This window comes from Halictus rubicundus, chromosome 1 (genome assembly GCF_050948215.1).
Source record: "Halictus rubicundus isolate RS-2024b chromosome 1, iyHalRubi1_principal, whole genome shotgun sequence".
Classification (NCBI taxonomy): Eukaryota; Metazoa; Arthropoda; class Insecta; order Hymenoptera; family Halictidae; genus Halictus; species Halictus rubicundus.
Window position 1 is genome coordinate 32,155,379 of NC_135149.1, and position 14,993 is coordinate 32,170,371.

Sequence of the window (14,993 nt, forward strand, 5' to 3'; positions counted from 1 at the left end):
AGAGGGATTATATTCTATTCGAATCGTTACTATACACAATAATATTCATAGAGACAGGAGGCATCTTTGTGCAATTTTCCCATCTGTTCAGAATAATTTGATTAATATTATTTCTATCCGATTCTTCTAGCACGCATTTGTCTCTTTTTATCGGCGCATCTTATCGGGACAGATTTCGTCCCGTGGTTTTGTGATTGTTCTTTTTTTTTTAAAGCGCCCAGGGGACGTCAAAACGCGAAAGAAATCCATTCATGATATATCTCCCACTCTTTGGCTAATGTTCTGTCATCCCGTGGTGGTTGCAGAGTAACAAAAATGGGGTTGCCACCGGAATAAAAATAGTGGGACGGATGATTGTGTTTCTGTGCGGAGTCGCCCTATTCGTCTCCGCCTTTCTCTGCGCGCAACTAGCGACAATTTTGCAGCGGTCGCCGACAGTGAAATAGTGAGCTCAGAAAATTTCACCGGGGGACAGTAATATAGCTTACTTTCTGGAATGGACGTGTAACGAAATTATCAATTTCGTTTGCCCTCGGTTTTTGCGAGAAGCGGCTTCGGTCGAAACTCAATTACACAATACAAATGAAAATAGCGGTGGCAGCGTGGCCCGTTAACGGAACAGCCGGAATAATACAATGTCGCCAATGTTGTTCCGTTGGTACAATTATTTTGCAAACCCGGTTATCCCGGGCGTATCCCTCTTGATATCCCGCGGACCGCAATGAAACATGATTTTTAAACAACGTTCCACGGGAAGGTACATAGGTAGTTTACTCGGGTCATTTACCTGTCTTACTTGGATCTCGATAAATTTTCCGACCTTTCCTCTCTCGCGGAAATTCCCCGTGCGGGGACGCACATGATTATAAATGGTGGGGACACCGACCCTTGGGGGTTGACCTCAACGCCTGTCGGGTCGCCCACAGAATCTTTCGACGACCGAAAATATCACTTGAATACAAAACCGCTCGAAAAATGCGGGGCCACGGAAATCCTTTGCGCCGCGGGGAAAACTAGTCAACTATGCAATACCATTCCGTTTTTCCAATGTCGATTTTACAAAATACGTATTTAAATACTTACAGGCAGCATCGACTCAAATATTTTTTATCACGATTATTCCTTAATTTTTGAAAATTTACGGCTATGGATATTTTAATATCAATGGCATTTCTTTTAGCGCTGTTATATAAAATTCCAAATGTCGCAGAACGATGTTCAATTTCGTCTGAATCTTTCTCCGATGAAAACTATTCCTGCAACTAAATTTACTTAATTTCTAAGTTAATTTAAACCCCATAAAGATAAAAATTTACGCACTCTATCAGGTCAATATGTCAGAAGGACAATCAATTATATTTGTAAGTTGAGGATGAAATGGTGCGCAAGATTAAAAATCATAACTTTAGGAAAGAGTAATCTGAGAAGCAGTGAAAAATGTGTTAGAACTCGCACGCATTTATTAATTTATCGTAGCTTTCAAGTAGATTGAGAAAAGTGCCGGCGGGAAATGGTATTTTAGAATTTCCTATGTATAATTTTATACGCGAGAAGGATTTCCAATGAATGTACAGGCAACGGAATGTGATTGGTTCTTAGATTGCACGATTCCGGAACGATAGTACTGATGTTCATTTGACGATATTGAAAAGCGTCTTTAAAATATTGGAGGGCCACGTTGTAGCTCAGCTGCGCGAAACGATCGACCACGAAGTAAAAGTCTGGCATCGTGCCGTGCTCCCGATATTTTTCATTAGACGGAGAAGGACGAGGGAGCAAGAAATAGGAAAACGCAAAGTACCCGGCCAAGTTGAAGCAAAATGGCGTAAAAACGGAGCTTTGTCAATTAAACGACCCTGAAAGAAATATTACGATACCAAATGGGAATTCGGGAATACTTTAATATCATGGACCGTTTCAAATAGGATTGCTGGTAATTCTTCTCCGTGAGAAATTACGGGTATCGAAAAAAGATTTTCAATCCCACTTTACCGTACCCGAATAACATTTATTCTACGCGCGAGAAAATATCACACGCTTCGAGTTACGTGCTACAAAGAGGTGATTTAATTGGTCCGAGTAAATTAGAAATTGAATCTGATTGGACGGTAACGTGCCGATGATTAATAAGCGAGCCATAATAACCGGCTGCAAACTATTTCCGCTTCGTTTCGTCTCCGGTCTGGAATTTATTGATTTAATCAAAGATATCTCCCAAAAAGGGCTGAAAAGGTGAGATTGAGCCGCTTTTAGTCTTTGTAACAGTCCATAAAAGAGTGGCAAGAGGTAGGCAGTCAATGGCCTCTCACTTGGGGAAAGGATGGGTGCTTTCAGCTTCCTTTAGCAAAAATCAATTTCGCTGACGCTACTTATAATCCGATTAATTAAAAGCCAGCGGCGGCCGGTACGGATATAACGCAGGGCCCCGGAACACGAAATACGAAATACCGTACGACATATTATGGTGTAAAAAGGCCGGCGACGACGGATAAAAAAAAAGGAGAGAGAGAAATAGAAAAAAGAAATAAGAGGAGAGGAAACGAGGTGAGTTTTAATGGATGTAAAATCCATCCGCCATTAGAACTTTTCCATACGGTCGAAAGTTTCAAAGCATAGTACAGGAAATTACATTTTAATTGCGTGCTCTTGGCCGGGACGCAGGGGATCGTAGTTTATGCGGAATCGATAGACAAATGTTGCGTTCTGTCCAGATTGGAGTATTATTCAAATACTGCTGACACACATACTGCGCATTTCACGAAATCGCATTTGCCCCCCGAGCTGACAGATGGACAACACACGCGAAAATATTCCGGGAAAATCTTCCTGCAATATTTTACATTATTGTTAGAACTATTATCAGTGCGTTACAAACTTATACAGCGACTCACGAAGGTATTTGAACACTTACCATGAAATACTTTATTTATTATAATAAGTATATCATACAATACTTCTCACAAACATACACTTTGTTGATGCCACGAAAGCATTTGAACACACAGAAATGAGCTCTAAGAATGGATAAAAACAAAGTTAAGCGTATATTGAAATATTCGTTCTTTGCATTTCCCACAAAATTTTAAACTTTATGGCCTGGTTGCTTTTGTATTTTTTTCACGTAATGCTATCAACATTTAGAAATCATTATACAAATGTAATAAGTTTAATGTAATAATTCTAGTGGTGCTATATTTATTCTCGACAGCGTATTTGGATGGGAATTCTAATTTCTAATTGGATTTAGCTAATTCAGGAACAGAATGACAAGGTTAAAAAATCTTCTAGCGTGTCTTTGATGACTTTCCACAACAATCGATTTGTCCCGTTCATTGTCCGAGAAATTCAGGTTTCAATTTCGCATTTGAATGACCGAAACGCGTGCGTTCACGAGGCCCCATTAAAACTTCAATTTTCTTTATCCACCCGTCGGAATATTTCATTGAACATTCCTGCCTTCCCCCCGATTCATTTAAATCATTTCATTAAATCTTAATTCCAGCGGTGCATTGTTCAATTCAACCACCGCCTTGCGCACAATTATCTTCCCGCTGAAATCTACCGAACGCGGTTTCATTAATATTGTTGCAAAGCAGAGCATAGACACTAAGCCCTCGCAGTCACACTAGCATGCTCCGACGAAAGCCACTCGCATAATTTTGTCTTCGATCCTCCTTGCCCGACGCTTTGATCATTTTCTCCTCATTGTTCATTCTTGCCATTCACCGGAACTTTGCGATTCGACTTCGATTCGAACCGAACGGCTGAATCATCGATTTCATGATAATTCCGAAATCATCGAAAGGGCAAATTCCATTTATTTATAAGCACCTCGGAAATGGAATTGCATTATGGTATTTATAATTTTCAATTTCTATGTGCTATCGTTTATTTCGCGTTCTCGGTTTAATTAATTTATTATTACGCGATCGCCCTTTTGTCTGAAATTTTTGCTTTTGATCGCGTGAAATTGGCTTTTTGAAATCCACGGGAATACAAAAAAAAAAAAAACGCGATGGAAAGCCAAAATCATGCGTGTAACTCCGTTTATGAAGCTAAATATATGAATATATAATTGATCAAAGCATATTTATTATGTGTGCATATTTTTTATGCACGAATAAAATTGAAAAACTGGAAAAGGAATTATTCATGGCTCGAACATTCTTGGTGAAAACCGTCGTACTTTTAATTAGCATTATGGGATATCACAATTTCAACAATCCTTTGAGTTACTTTATTTCAGAATTTACCTAACAAAACTCTTTCACCTTCGCAAAGCTCGAAAGCCATGACCCCGGGACGCTAATGAGGCAGCCAATCGCTATCAGCACGACTTAATTACACCTCCTTTGTTTGCCAAGTCGTTTCCAGCCGATATCGAGAATCGACGGAAGGATTTACATGCTAGATTATTTTTCGCGCGTTCCCTTTTCATTATCTGTGCCTAACGAACCTTGTTGCTCCCGTTTTTGTTCAAGCATCCATTATCCTATGCTCTTGCAATTCAAATTCTTTTCTTCATGACAAACTCTCTTCAAAATTGCTTAGCAAACAGATCCACGAAAAGGAACAATATTTTATCGAATGTTGACCAACTCTATTTCTGTTCATAGTCACTAGTAACGCTGTTGTTATTGTTGTTATTTCATTGCTGCCTTGACGCGGTTCTGTATTTCTAATTGCACTCATTATTCTGACCGTTCTCAGCCGATTTTAAATATTCTTGACCACAATGCAAATACAGAGGAAAACTGTTAAACACGTAAAACTGTGTAACATTCATTAAAACCCACCAATCCCGGGTAAAACGAGATCGCAATTTAATTCTACAGCCGCCCAGCAGAAATAAGGAACAGTCGTGTGTTTCAAGTAACTCGGGTTACTTCAGTTTCCGACAAGAAAGCAGCTTGCATGTATACTTTTAATTGCTGCGCAAGATTTTCGTCTTTGCGGCTGACAAGTGTGGGTGCGCTTTTTCTACGGCGTGCACACGTACAAAGAATTCCTCATTATCCACGGTAAACTGAAACACGTCGAAATTCAGCAGGTTGCCCGTTTTTCAGAACATTCTGCCTCGAAATTTTCGGAAAACGGTTCGTCAATGGAAATGCGAAACGTTCCGTAATTTTGAATTTCCCAGGATACCGGAGCTCGTGTTCGCGAGCCGGTGCGCATTCGAATCGAAATAAGCTACCGGCATTCGGTGGAAAAGTTACGTTTCTCGCTGGAATAGTCCTCGTTAAAGCAATTTTTTCTTTTTTTTTCTTTTTTCGTTGTCAGGGAACGACGCGGCCTTGTTTCGGTAACGGTAATGAGTAATGGGAAAACCGATAGCAATTAGGCTCGAATCGCGTGATTGCAGTGATACCGCTCGCGCCATTACTTGTTCTTTAACCGCACGGGCCGCGAGCGAGCGAGCGAGCGAGTCTCTCCTTACGCTTGGCGCAGTTCCGCTCCATCGTTGCTTCATTATCCGTACTTAACGAAGTTTTTCTGCAAAGCACCGCGATCGATTCGAACCAGTTTCTCGCGCAAATTGGGTCATCAAGCTGCTGCCAGGAAAATGCTCCTCATTCCTAATTTAGTGCCTGATAAATAAACTGCCTGTTAATCACTAGCCACAGTGCCGGACGAAACAAAGTTTAAATATCAATGTACGTAATAACTGCCGCAATTATTACAAACTCGAATTTTATTTTCAAAATTTCTAGTCTAATAAACAGTTGTTTCCATTATTCATGCTGTTGAATTTACAAGTTTCATTTAAGAAAATATTCCTGTGGAATTTTTAGTAGAATCGCTATGCTTAGGAATTTATTTCAGAAGTGTTCTTATAGACTAGACATTTCCAAGTTTGAATAATAAATGTTCCATGGAAACAAGTTGTTTTAAAATGTTTATGAAAAAATTCCTTAACTGCTCAATTGAAAGAGAAATAAAAGCAAGCTTTTACTATTATATTTTATCATTTCTATTCAAGCTAAAACTTTTATTTTCAAACTTTTTTCTGTATCAGTCCTCATCTGAACAAATAATTGTTCAAAAGTTGAACGATCTGTATCTTCAATAAGACGTACCAAATAGTTCCACAACTCTATATATACAGTGACGAGCAAAAGTGCAAACACACTTCGCTAGCTTCACACAAAACGTGATAATACAACCTATATATGTCGCCAAGGCCTGGATGGTAAACGTCGGGGAATTATCCCCACTACCGCGGGGTATACACGAAACTCGAGAGTTATGTAAACATAACACGACGCTACGCTGGCAAGACCCGTGTTGTTGACATATTAGCGGTACCCATAAGTAATGAATTATTTGCAAAGAATTTGTTTTGGCTTCAGTTCTGTACCGATCGTTGAAACACATATTCTTTTACAGTTTTCGGTAAAGCAGCCTGTATTCAAAATATTCTAATAATTTTTTTTACAACCCTGTAACAAAATGGCGGCGTCCGCGAACTCACCGGATATTGCTCCCTCTGATCTTTTCAGATCTCTGGAGCATTATTTAAGAAATAAAACATTCCGTAGAAGAATCCTGGATTTCTATAAGAGGGGGATTGAAAATTTGCAGGAAAGATGGCAAACTATTAATGATGGAGATTATATAATAAATTAAAAAATAAAAACTTGAATTTACTACAAAGTTTGTTTTAGATTTCAAAATAATTTATCACATATGGGTTCCCCTAATATATAATTCCTGTATTTTCGTTCTCTTCGAAGCTACTAAGTGTCCTTTTTCACTGAAACGTTTTGCATGAAAAGAAATAATCCATTCATTCGGGTACATTTTTAAGAGCAGATTGTAGGTTTCCAGGGGAATAAATTTTGTTAATAATGGATGACAGTTGCGCTCTGCTCTTTGAGCTTCGTCAGTATGCGGCCGACGTCGCCGCCGCGCCGCGCCCGGGGGGCATCGCGGAAAAAGCGCAGGTATCAGAGTGTTTGCAAATGGAAGCATTAGATCGGGGTTGATTTCTCTTTGTGAACCCCGGGCCAATTTTGAACTTTCGACGGATCCCACGGCGAAAAGAAGTTTTTCGGGGTGGGGGGTGTGGGGGTACGACGCCGCTTTAAACTACGTGACGAGAGCGAAGAAGCCGTATTTGCATCTCAAACGCTTCAGATTAAGAAGTTGAATCATTCCCATGACGCATTACAGTACAGGGAGTTTCTTACCGCGTGGCCAAATGTTCTTTACAAAGTAGGTTGCGCCGAAACTCGTATAGAATGCTCGGAGCTCGAAAAGAACTTTTTAAAAAGTTCCGGGCAAATTGTAACGGCGGATACTTCAGTGGAAGATCGAGCCACTGTTTCCAAAGATCTTATATAACCATTCGAGAACGCCGTTTATTTCAGTTTCGAAAGTTTCGCGAGGTTTGCGGATTTTTTTCCCCCCTCCCCGATGCCCGGAAGTTGTTCGAACGTGATAATTTAACGAAGACAACAGGCATTGTTTGTTTAACTCACGGACTGCGAATAAAAGGGTAGCTTTAAGGGGCTGTTCCCATTCTTTCGGCTTGTTTCGTGGCTGTGTTTTCGCATTTTTCTTGTGAACGAACTGAACAATATATCGTTATGAAACTTCGCACGCGTATCCGTGCGTGCTTAATCTGCATTCGTGAATTTTTATTCGCTGCTCCTTTCGAAACTATAGTAATTACTCGCTGAGAGAGCAGATCGATCCAAGACATACCCTTTGGACTTTTCAAGCAAGTTTAAACTACTTGAGAAATCGTAAATATTGATGCGAATTGTTTTGAACAATTCAGGAATTATCAAAATTTTGTAAATTTTTTACGGGAAAGAAAAATGCAGTAGAACTATCCTTAACCGACATACTTCCTCAGTTATTACAATTTTTACAAATGTCGATAAACACAGCTCACATGTGAACAAATAAGTTGTATATGTCATTTAATTAATTGGGAAAAAATTCTCAAAGAATCCTGCCTTAACCCTGTTGTAACTACTGCGGTATTTGTTTATTTATTTAACCGAATAATGTACGTACAATTCTGCGCGTAATTCTGCCTTCGAGACCGCGAAACAATGGAGAGATTCTGCCACGGGTCAAAATAACCCTGCATTCGTCTGTCAAGTCTGGTTTAGACCAGCGGTCTCTGGAGAGATAAATGGCGCTGACGTTTCGCAAATCGAGGAAAGAACTGTTCACGGTTGTCAATATATTTTTGATACTTCGTTCCGAGGAAAAATACGTTTCATCCACTGGGAAACTCTGCTACCGTTTCCGCGCGTGTATGATTGTTCGCGCGGGAGATGCGCTCGTATCTCCCTCTCGCCGCAGAAACGCGTAAACAAAATAAAGCACGGGAACGTGACGCGGCCACGTTAAAGCCTTTAATATTGTATGCGTAAGATTACACGTTTCAAACTTTACTCTCTGTTATTTGCCGCGGCGCGTAACATCATATTTTCTTGTAAACATTGCCGCGCGTCCGACACAAAATGTCAAATATTGTTACATCTTTATCAAGCGCCTAGTAGCTACTATATTCAATCTGAATTTTTACGTGGCATCGTCAATGTAGATTCTAATCATTACTGTATAGATTAATTTAGATTTAATTTGTTCACTTTGGTACCGTACATGTTTGCGTAAATCGTTAGAGCTTGACAATCATTCGAATCTTTTACAACGATGGAGCAGATTGGCTCAATCAGGTCAGTCGGTAACATTTTTTCCAAGGGGTAGTTCGACGCCAACGTCACGTTAATATTTTAATCACCTGTTGAGCCGTATAGCCAACCCTCGCTGTTCCGTCCAATATGATAACAGCTCAATTAATGTTTCATGTATTCCAGTGTGCTGGCGTTAAATTGAACTTTGTCAATATTAAGAGCTCTCTTGTTTAACTATGTATTGATCTCGCCTTACGATCCCATCCCCTACGTAAATTATACAATAATTATTATCACAAATATTCGGATTCGGTCTACAGACTCGGCCATCCCTCCCACGAGAGTTAGCGTCTGGAACATTCGGAAATTTTGTCATTCCTTTACGAAAACGAATCATTTGCTAATATACGCTAAAATATCCATTATTTCACTACTCACACTAAGAAATATAGATTTACTGACTTAGAATTTGTTTCAGTCACATTAAACAAACGTAACTTTTTGTCTAAATAATACTTATTCGAAGTGAAACTTATTTCATTAGATTGCTAGTTTCTTCTACGAATATATTTAATCACGAGCCGTCGATAAATTTGTTTACACTAGATAACTTTAGCCATAGATAAGTAAATAGAGAGCAGGAAAGTTTTCTGTAACTTTGTCGACTTTCCACGCATTATCCGCGTTGTATCGCAATGTCGTTACACCCGCGAGCCAGCGTTAAAGCTCTGAATTGCACCCTCGGCTCGCTTGAAACCAAGTAACTTTCACGCCACTATCGGCAATTGCATGTGCAACGGCTGCTCGGGGCTCCCTTCAATTATAAAAATCCCTAAAAGAGACTCTAGAAGGCAAACTCGAGCGACAATAATTTCCAATCAACCCGACGCTCACGCTTCTTTGCCTTTAAATGTTAAATTCGCGGAAAGATATTACAAAACTTGTCTGTCACCGATCATTTCGTACTTATTGTTGCGTGAACGATTAGAACGAGCGAGCGGTAATCAAGCCGCGTTACGCTGAGAGCATCACAGGACTCGAGAGAGCAAGAGGGCGAGAGAGACAGGGGGGGGGGGGAGTATAGAGGTGGAAATGCATTTGTCGATATCTTGTCGCGCAAACTTTACAATCAAGTTTCACGAGAGAACCACGCCGCTGACTCTCCGAACTTACGAGAGAGTGAAAAACAGAGAGAGAGAGAGAGAGAGAGAGAGAGAGAGTCGACTACCAAGCATCCACTCGAAAAGTCGAAACCAAAGTCACATGTTGGGACGCGTAACCGTGCGACCACGGCAGAAGTTCTATCGCACGCTCGACGGTATTCCGATGAAACCGCAACGTGCATTCGCACCCCGTGAGCATCCGCCGTTGCACCGTTGCACCGCTCGGGGCTGCGCGCGCGCGCGCGGAGCCGCGAGCTGCACCTGCGAGCGGTGCACCGGTAGTTTTCCCCGGGAGCAAATAATTTCGAAACGAAATTACGGAGAGCCGCGCGCATTCCCCATCTAAATAGCCGAATTTCGTCGCCGATGCGTTACACCGCCCCGACGTAAAACTCCCGACCGAACGGCCAAGAAACGGAACAGATGCGCGCGGTACGCTTTTCCCTCGAGCAACGGGACCAAAAATTTAGCAATTCCCATGAATTTTTTTCACACCCATCGTACCTATCGCCTTACAATTTATTTTTGTAATTCATTTAGTTACGCAATCTTTGTAAGCACATTTTCGCCCGAAACATTTAATAGACAGTATGCCACGCAGGCTAGAAGCAGTACAAAAAAGTAAAGGAAAATTAACAAAATATTAATTTACAGCTTTATTTCGACGAGCATAATTAAAGTGCAAAAATTGTTTTCAATCCCTATTTTCGATAAATATTCCGTATATTATTAATAATAACGAAAATAAACTGCTGTGGTTTGTTTATCCTATTCACTTTGTAATTATTAGTATCTAATCTTTACCATTCGATTGAAAAATAGTTTGTATTATCACGTTTTATGTAAAACTAGCTAGTTTACACTTTTGCTCGTCACTGTATTTCACTTGGAACAAAATCGCAGATGGTGACGTCAAACAGTAATCAACCTTGCATGGAATGGTCCAGACATATTTTTAGAGACACGTGCTTTAAGAAAATACGAAAAGGGACATCGATATTTTGGAGGGTTCAATGCAGAATGCAGAATGGAATTGAAAAGTTGTTCGGGACAAATTGAAACAGAGTGATAATAACAAATGAGCACGGAAAGGAGAGATACCGGGAGAGGAGGCAATTAAAATTCAAGTGGGTCTGGCATGTATAACCGCGTACGCTCCCGCGGAAGATAAGATGCGTGTAGAAGCGTTCGCGCGAAGTCGGGGAACTGTTTGCCATCGGAAGTTATGTTTAGTGTTTTCAAACCGCGAGCTTCGAGGCATTCGTTGTTAATTAATTTGCATCGCGAGAGGATAAGTGTATTCATTTCGCACGGTTATTCCCACGGGAGCGAATGTATGAGATGGGCGCAGCTCCCGCTGTTCGAGGTTATTAAGTTTTTTCGTTGTTCCCTCGCACAGGTGTATAGGAATGATCCTAATTTAAGTGTTCAAGCTAAATGTCTTTTTTGTTGCGGCCGTATTTCAGTCGGTTTAAGAGATAATATGCGAAATTCGGGTATATGGATAAGTTCTTTTATTATATTAACACTGAAATTAATGCGGATTAATTTTGGAAATGAGAATTGCTTGTTACTGAAGAACTATTTTTGCATTTCCCGTAATTTTCGTATTGTAACCGAAGCGGAGGTGTGGATTGATTCACTAATTTAGAATATATAGGTACCCTCTCTGCTTAATTATTCGTAATAAGCAGAAAATATAGCGGCATAATTTTTTCTATTAATGTTAAAATTATAGAAACTACTAAAATACCGAGATCCAAATTTTTTAATTCATGATTATTCAGAGTGTAAAGATGCATTCATGGGATACTCCATTAGACATTTGTTTCTTAAATATTTCTGATCATTTGGAAAAATACATTCCTGTTATTTTCATGAAGTAATGTAAAACAGTAAAGAAATTAAGACAGTCTAAGGACGTCGACGTATTATTTTCAATTTATCATTGAAGAAAGTAAGAAATTTTAGTCTGTTTTTCGCTTAATTTGCTTATTTCGCCTAAATTAATCTACAAACGAATCGTACAGTAAATTGTCTATGCGTTGTATATCATATTTAATTAACGTGGAACACGCTCCCTGACAACGTCGTCGAACAGTGACTGATTTGGTCCTGTCGACAAGAATGCGTCCCGTTCGACAAGAATGTCGAGATTGTGTTGGCAACTTGCTGACAAAAATTCTAACGAAAGGCACCGGCATGGCAGAGCCCCGTCCGACCCTCTAACAGTAGAACTCTGTGGATTCCGAGGGAAATACCGGAGGATCTTGGATGTTAGGTTTCGCCGTACGTCAATTCCACGGTCTTTTCTTTTGTCTCGATCGACTTTTGCCGCAGTTGAATCGAAAGACCCGGCCACGCCAGTCTGGGCCTCGATAATCCTCACGGGATAAGAGTCCGGGTTAAGGGTGGGCGGTACGGGAGGGGAGGGGGGTAACGCCTGATAAAAAGTCGCGACCCGAAGGGAGCCCTTTGGGAGGGCTCACCGTGGCGAGTTCACGGATTACGCTAATAGCGAGCCCGTGGAATTTATACCGGCGCCGGATTAAAAGTTCAATTTCTGTTCGTGGCCCCGGCAAGACCGAAACGTCGATTCAATTACGATTAAAGGATTAACAAAATGCGTGAGGACGTAAGGTGCTCTGCTCCTCCGCGTCCCCTTTTCTCCTTCCTTTTCCCTTTTTCTCGTCGTCGATCGTTCGCTTCCTTCCTTTTTCCCCCCTTTTCACCTTTTTCTCTCTCTCTCTTTCTTTTTTCTCTTTTTCTTGCTCGGAAGCTGGAATATGCCTTCTAGAGGATCCTCCAACGCTGCCGAGTCGACTGACTCAAGAGGGCATGATAATCCAACGAGGCTTTGACACTTCACTATCCTGAGGGATCTGTCACGGATTTTTGCCTCCTCTCCCGGAGACCTTTTTTTCGTTTTCTTTTTGTTTTTTACTTTCTATTTCCGATGCAGCTCTTCGGTTTTATTTTGTTGCAGTCTTCGCAGGAGCATCTTTTGATATCGCGCTTTCGAATCGACCAGATGGGTTCAAGCGAACCGTTTCTGGCTCTATTGTTTCGCGATTAGAGCCGCCGTTACCTGCGGGATCACCTTTATTTTCCGAATGCTCCGGCATCCGTGTTTTCGAACGTTTTCGAACGATGCGACGTGTGCACGCACTCCGCGCGGTGTTTACCTTCTGTATTTGCATAACCATCAAATCAAAATCTTTACACAATATTTCGGTGTAATGTTTACGAACCACGTGTACACAGAACTGTGACAATGTCGGATCCATGGAAACGGGTGGGAATTTTAGTTGGAACGAAATGTCAGGATATTGAAAAGCCGAAACGCAAATACAATGTTAACACACATTATTAGACGAAAATGCACATCGGAAAGGAATAATTTTTTTTAAAACTTGTCGAAACGAGGTGAGTTTCTTTTTTTTTTTTTTAATGTTAGAAGGATTAGTTTGCTAGATAATGTACACTGGAGAGCAAACCTGAATCCGCACTATTTGAAACAGCATAACTTTTTTAAAATTAGATCAAATGACTCGAGTGTTATTGGGAAGTTAGAAGGATTAGTTTTTTGGACGAGGCGAAAACAATTTTTGACAAAAATTTGAATTAGTCGGAATCGCGAAAGAAGTAGTAAAAATTGACTTTTCCAACTTTTTTATCTGAGCCTGTATTGAAAATTTAAAACATGTGTTTTATTCACTCGAATAAATTATATCCATGCTGAAAGTTTCACAAATTTTGGATAATTCGTTTACGAGTTACAAACGATTAAAAGTGCGATTATAAGTAGAAAATCGTAAAAATGGCAATTTTTCTCACTTTTAATCGTTTACAACTCGTAAACGAATTAACCAATGTCGGTGAAATTTTCAGCATGGATTTTAAAAATTTTTAATACTGGCTCAGATAAAGAGGTGTAAAAAAGAACTTTTACTGTATCTTTCGCGATTCCGACCAATACGAATTTCTTTTTTTAATTTTTTACACCTCGTCTAATAATCCTTGTAACTTCTCAAAAACACTCAAGTCATTTGATCTAATTTTTAGAAAATTATGCTGATTCAAATAGTGTGGGTTCAGTTTTACTCTTCACTGTATGTAAACGTTATTTGGAAATTGCTATTGGTCGAAATTCAGAAGAAAAAAGTGAATGTCACGATTTTTATCGTTTTTATCCGAGCCTGTAACGAAATTTTAAAACATCCATAGACCTGGGTAATATACATGCACAAAATTTTATCGAAAAAAATGTGGCAAGAATTTGCGATTTAAATTGCAAACCCTAAATTTAAGGATTTTTACATCTTCCAATTCCTGTAGCTTTTCACGTGTCTCATATTTCAAGTCGCTTTCCGCGCAATATCACACTTATTTAACGATAGCCCATGAACATGACTAATATATTAGTAATTGCACAAAAAGTTATCGACAAGCAATCGATATTGCCAACAAGACAAGCATTATCGATAACTGTGCCGATAATTATCGATAATCGATAAGCACACCTCTATTTTGGACGCTATTCGCTGCAGTAAAAGATTGTTCATGCAAAAGTTGTGTGTCACAATTAGTTCAATTATCCCAACCATTTTTCATAGCATCAATTTATTAAAAAAATGTGTCATTCTTTTCTCATGAAAATTCGTTAATACAAATTACAAGGTAAAGCTCCTATTTCTTGCAATTGACTTGAAAATTTTTTCCCATTGCTATATCTACTCACAGTCTAACAAGTACTGTTCGAAATCGCAAAAATGGTAAATCCGCCAAATGTTTTATACCTTTGCTCAACTGTTATCATTTTTGATATTTTTTTTTAATATTTTTGATATTAGTTCTGATATTTCTACAATTCTCTCGTTAACTCCTTTGTTACACATAATAAGAGTCCAACATTTCGTGTTTTGGTAAAGTGTGCATTTCCTGTCTGTAAATATACGAACACCATTATAATAATACACGAAAAAAAATTTTTCATTGAGGTTTTGTTCTCGAGAAAATCGAGTTTAAAGATCCGTCGGGTTCGCGTGCTATAGTATATGCAGGAAGTAGCATTGGTTGGCCATGGTCAGACACGTCGTTCGCTGCATTTTCGGACTCGATTTTCTCGAAAACGAAGCCTCGGATGAACAAACTTTATTCTATATTTTCGACT

General features: G+C 39.7%; 1 protein-coding gene and 1 long non-coding RNA gene across 2 annotated transcripts in view; both read left to right on the plus strand.

The window, feature by feature from the left end:
* Stg-1 (stargazin related protein STG-1) overlaps positions 1-14,993 on the plus strand; it is a 69,198-nt gene that overhangs the window by 20,064 nt on the left and 34,141 nt on the right. The window lies entirely within an intron of this gene.
* LOC143361463 (uncharacterized) overlaps positions 14,855-14,993 on the plus strand; it is a 114,935-nt gene continuing 114,796 nt past the window's right edge. Inside the window, exon 1 of the long non-coding RNA XR_013083459.1 lies at positions 14,855-14,865. This is a non-coding gene — a long non-coding RNA (uncharacterized LOC143361463). The remainder of the gene's footprint in view (positions 14,866-14,993) is intronic.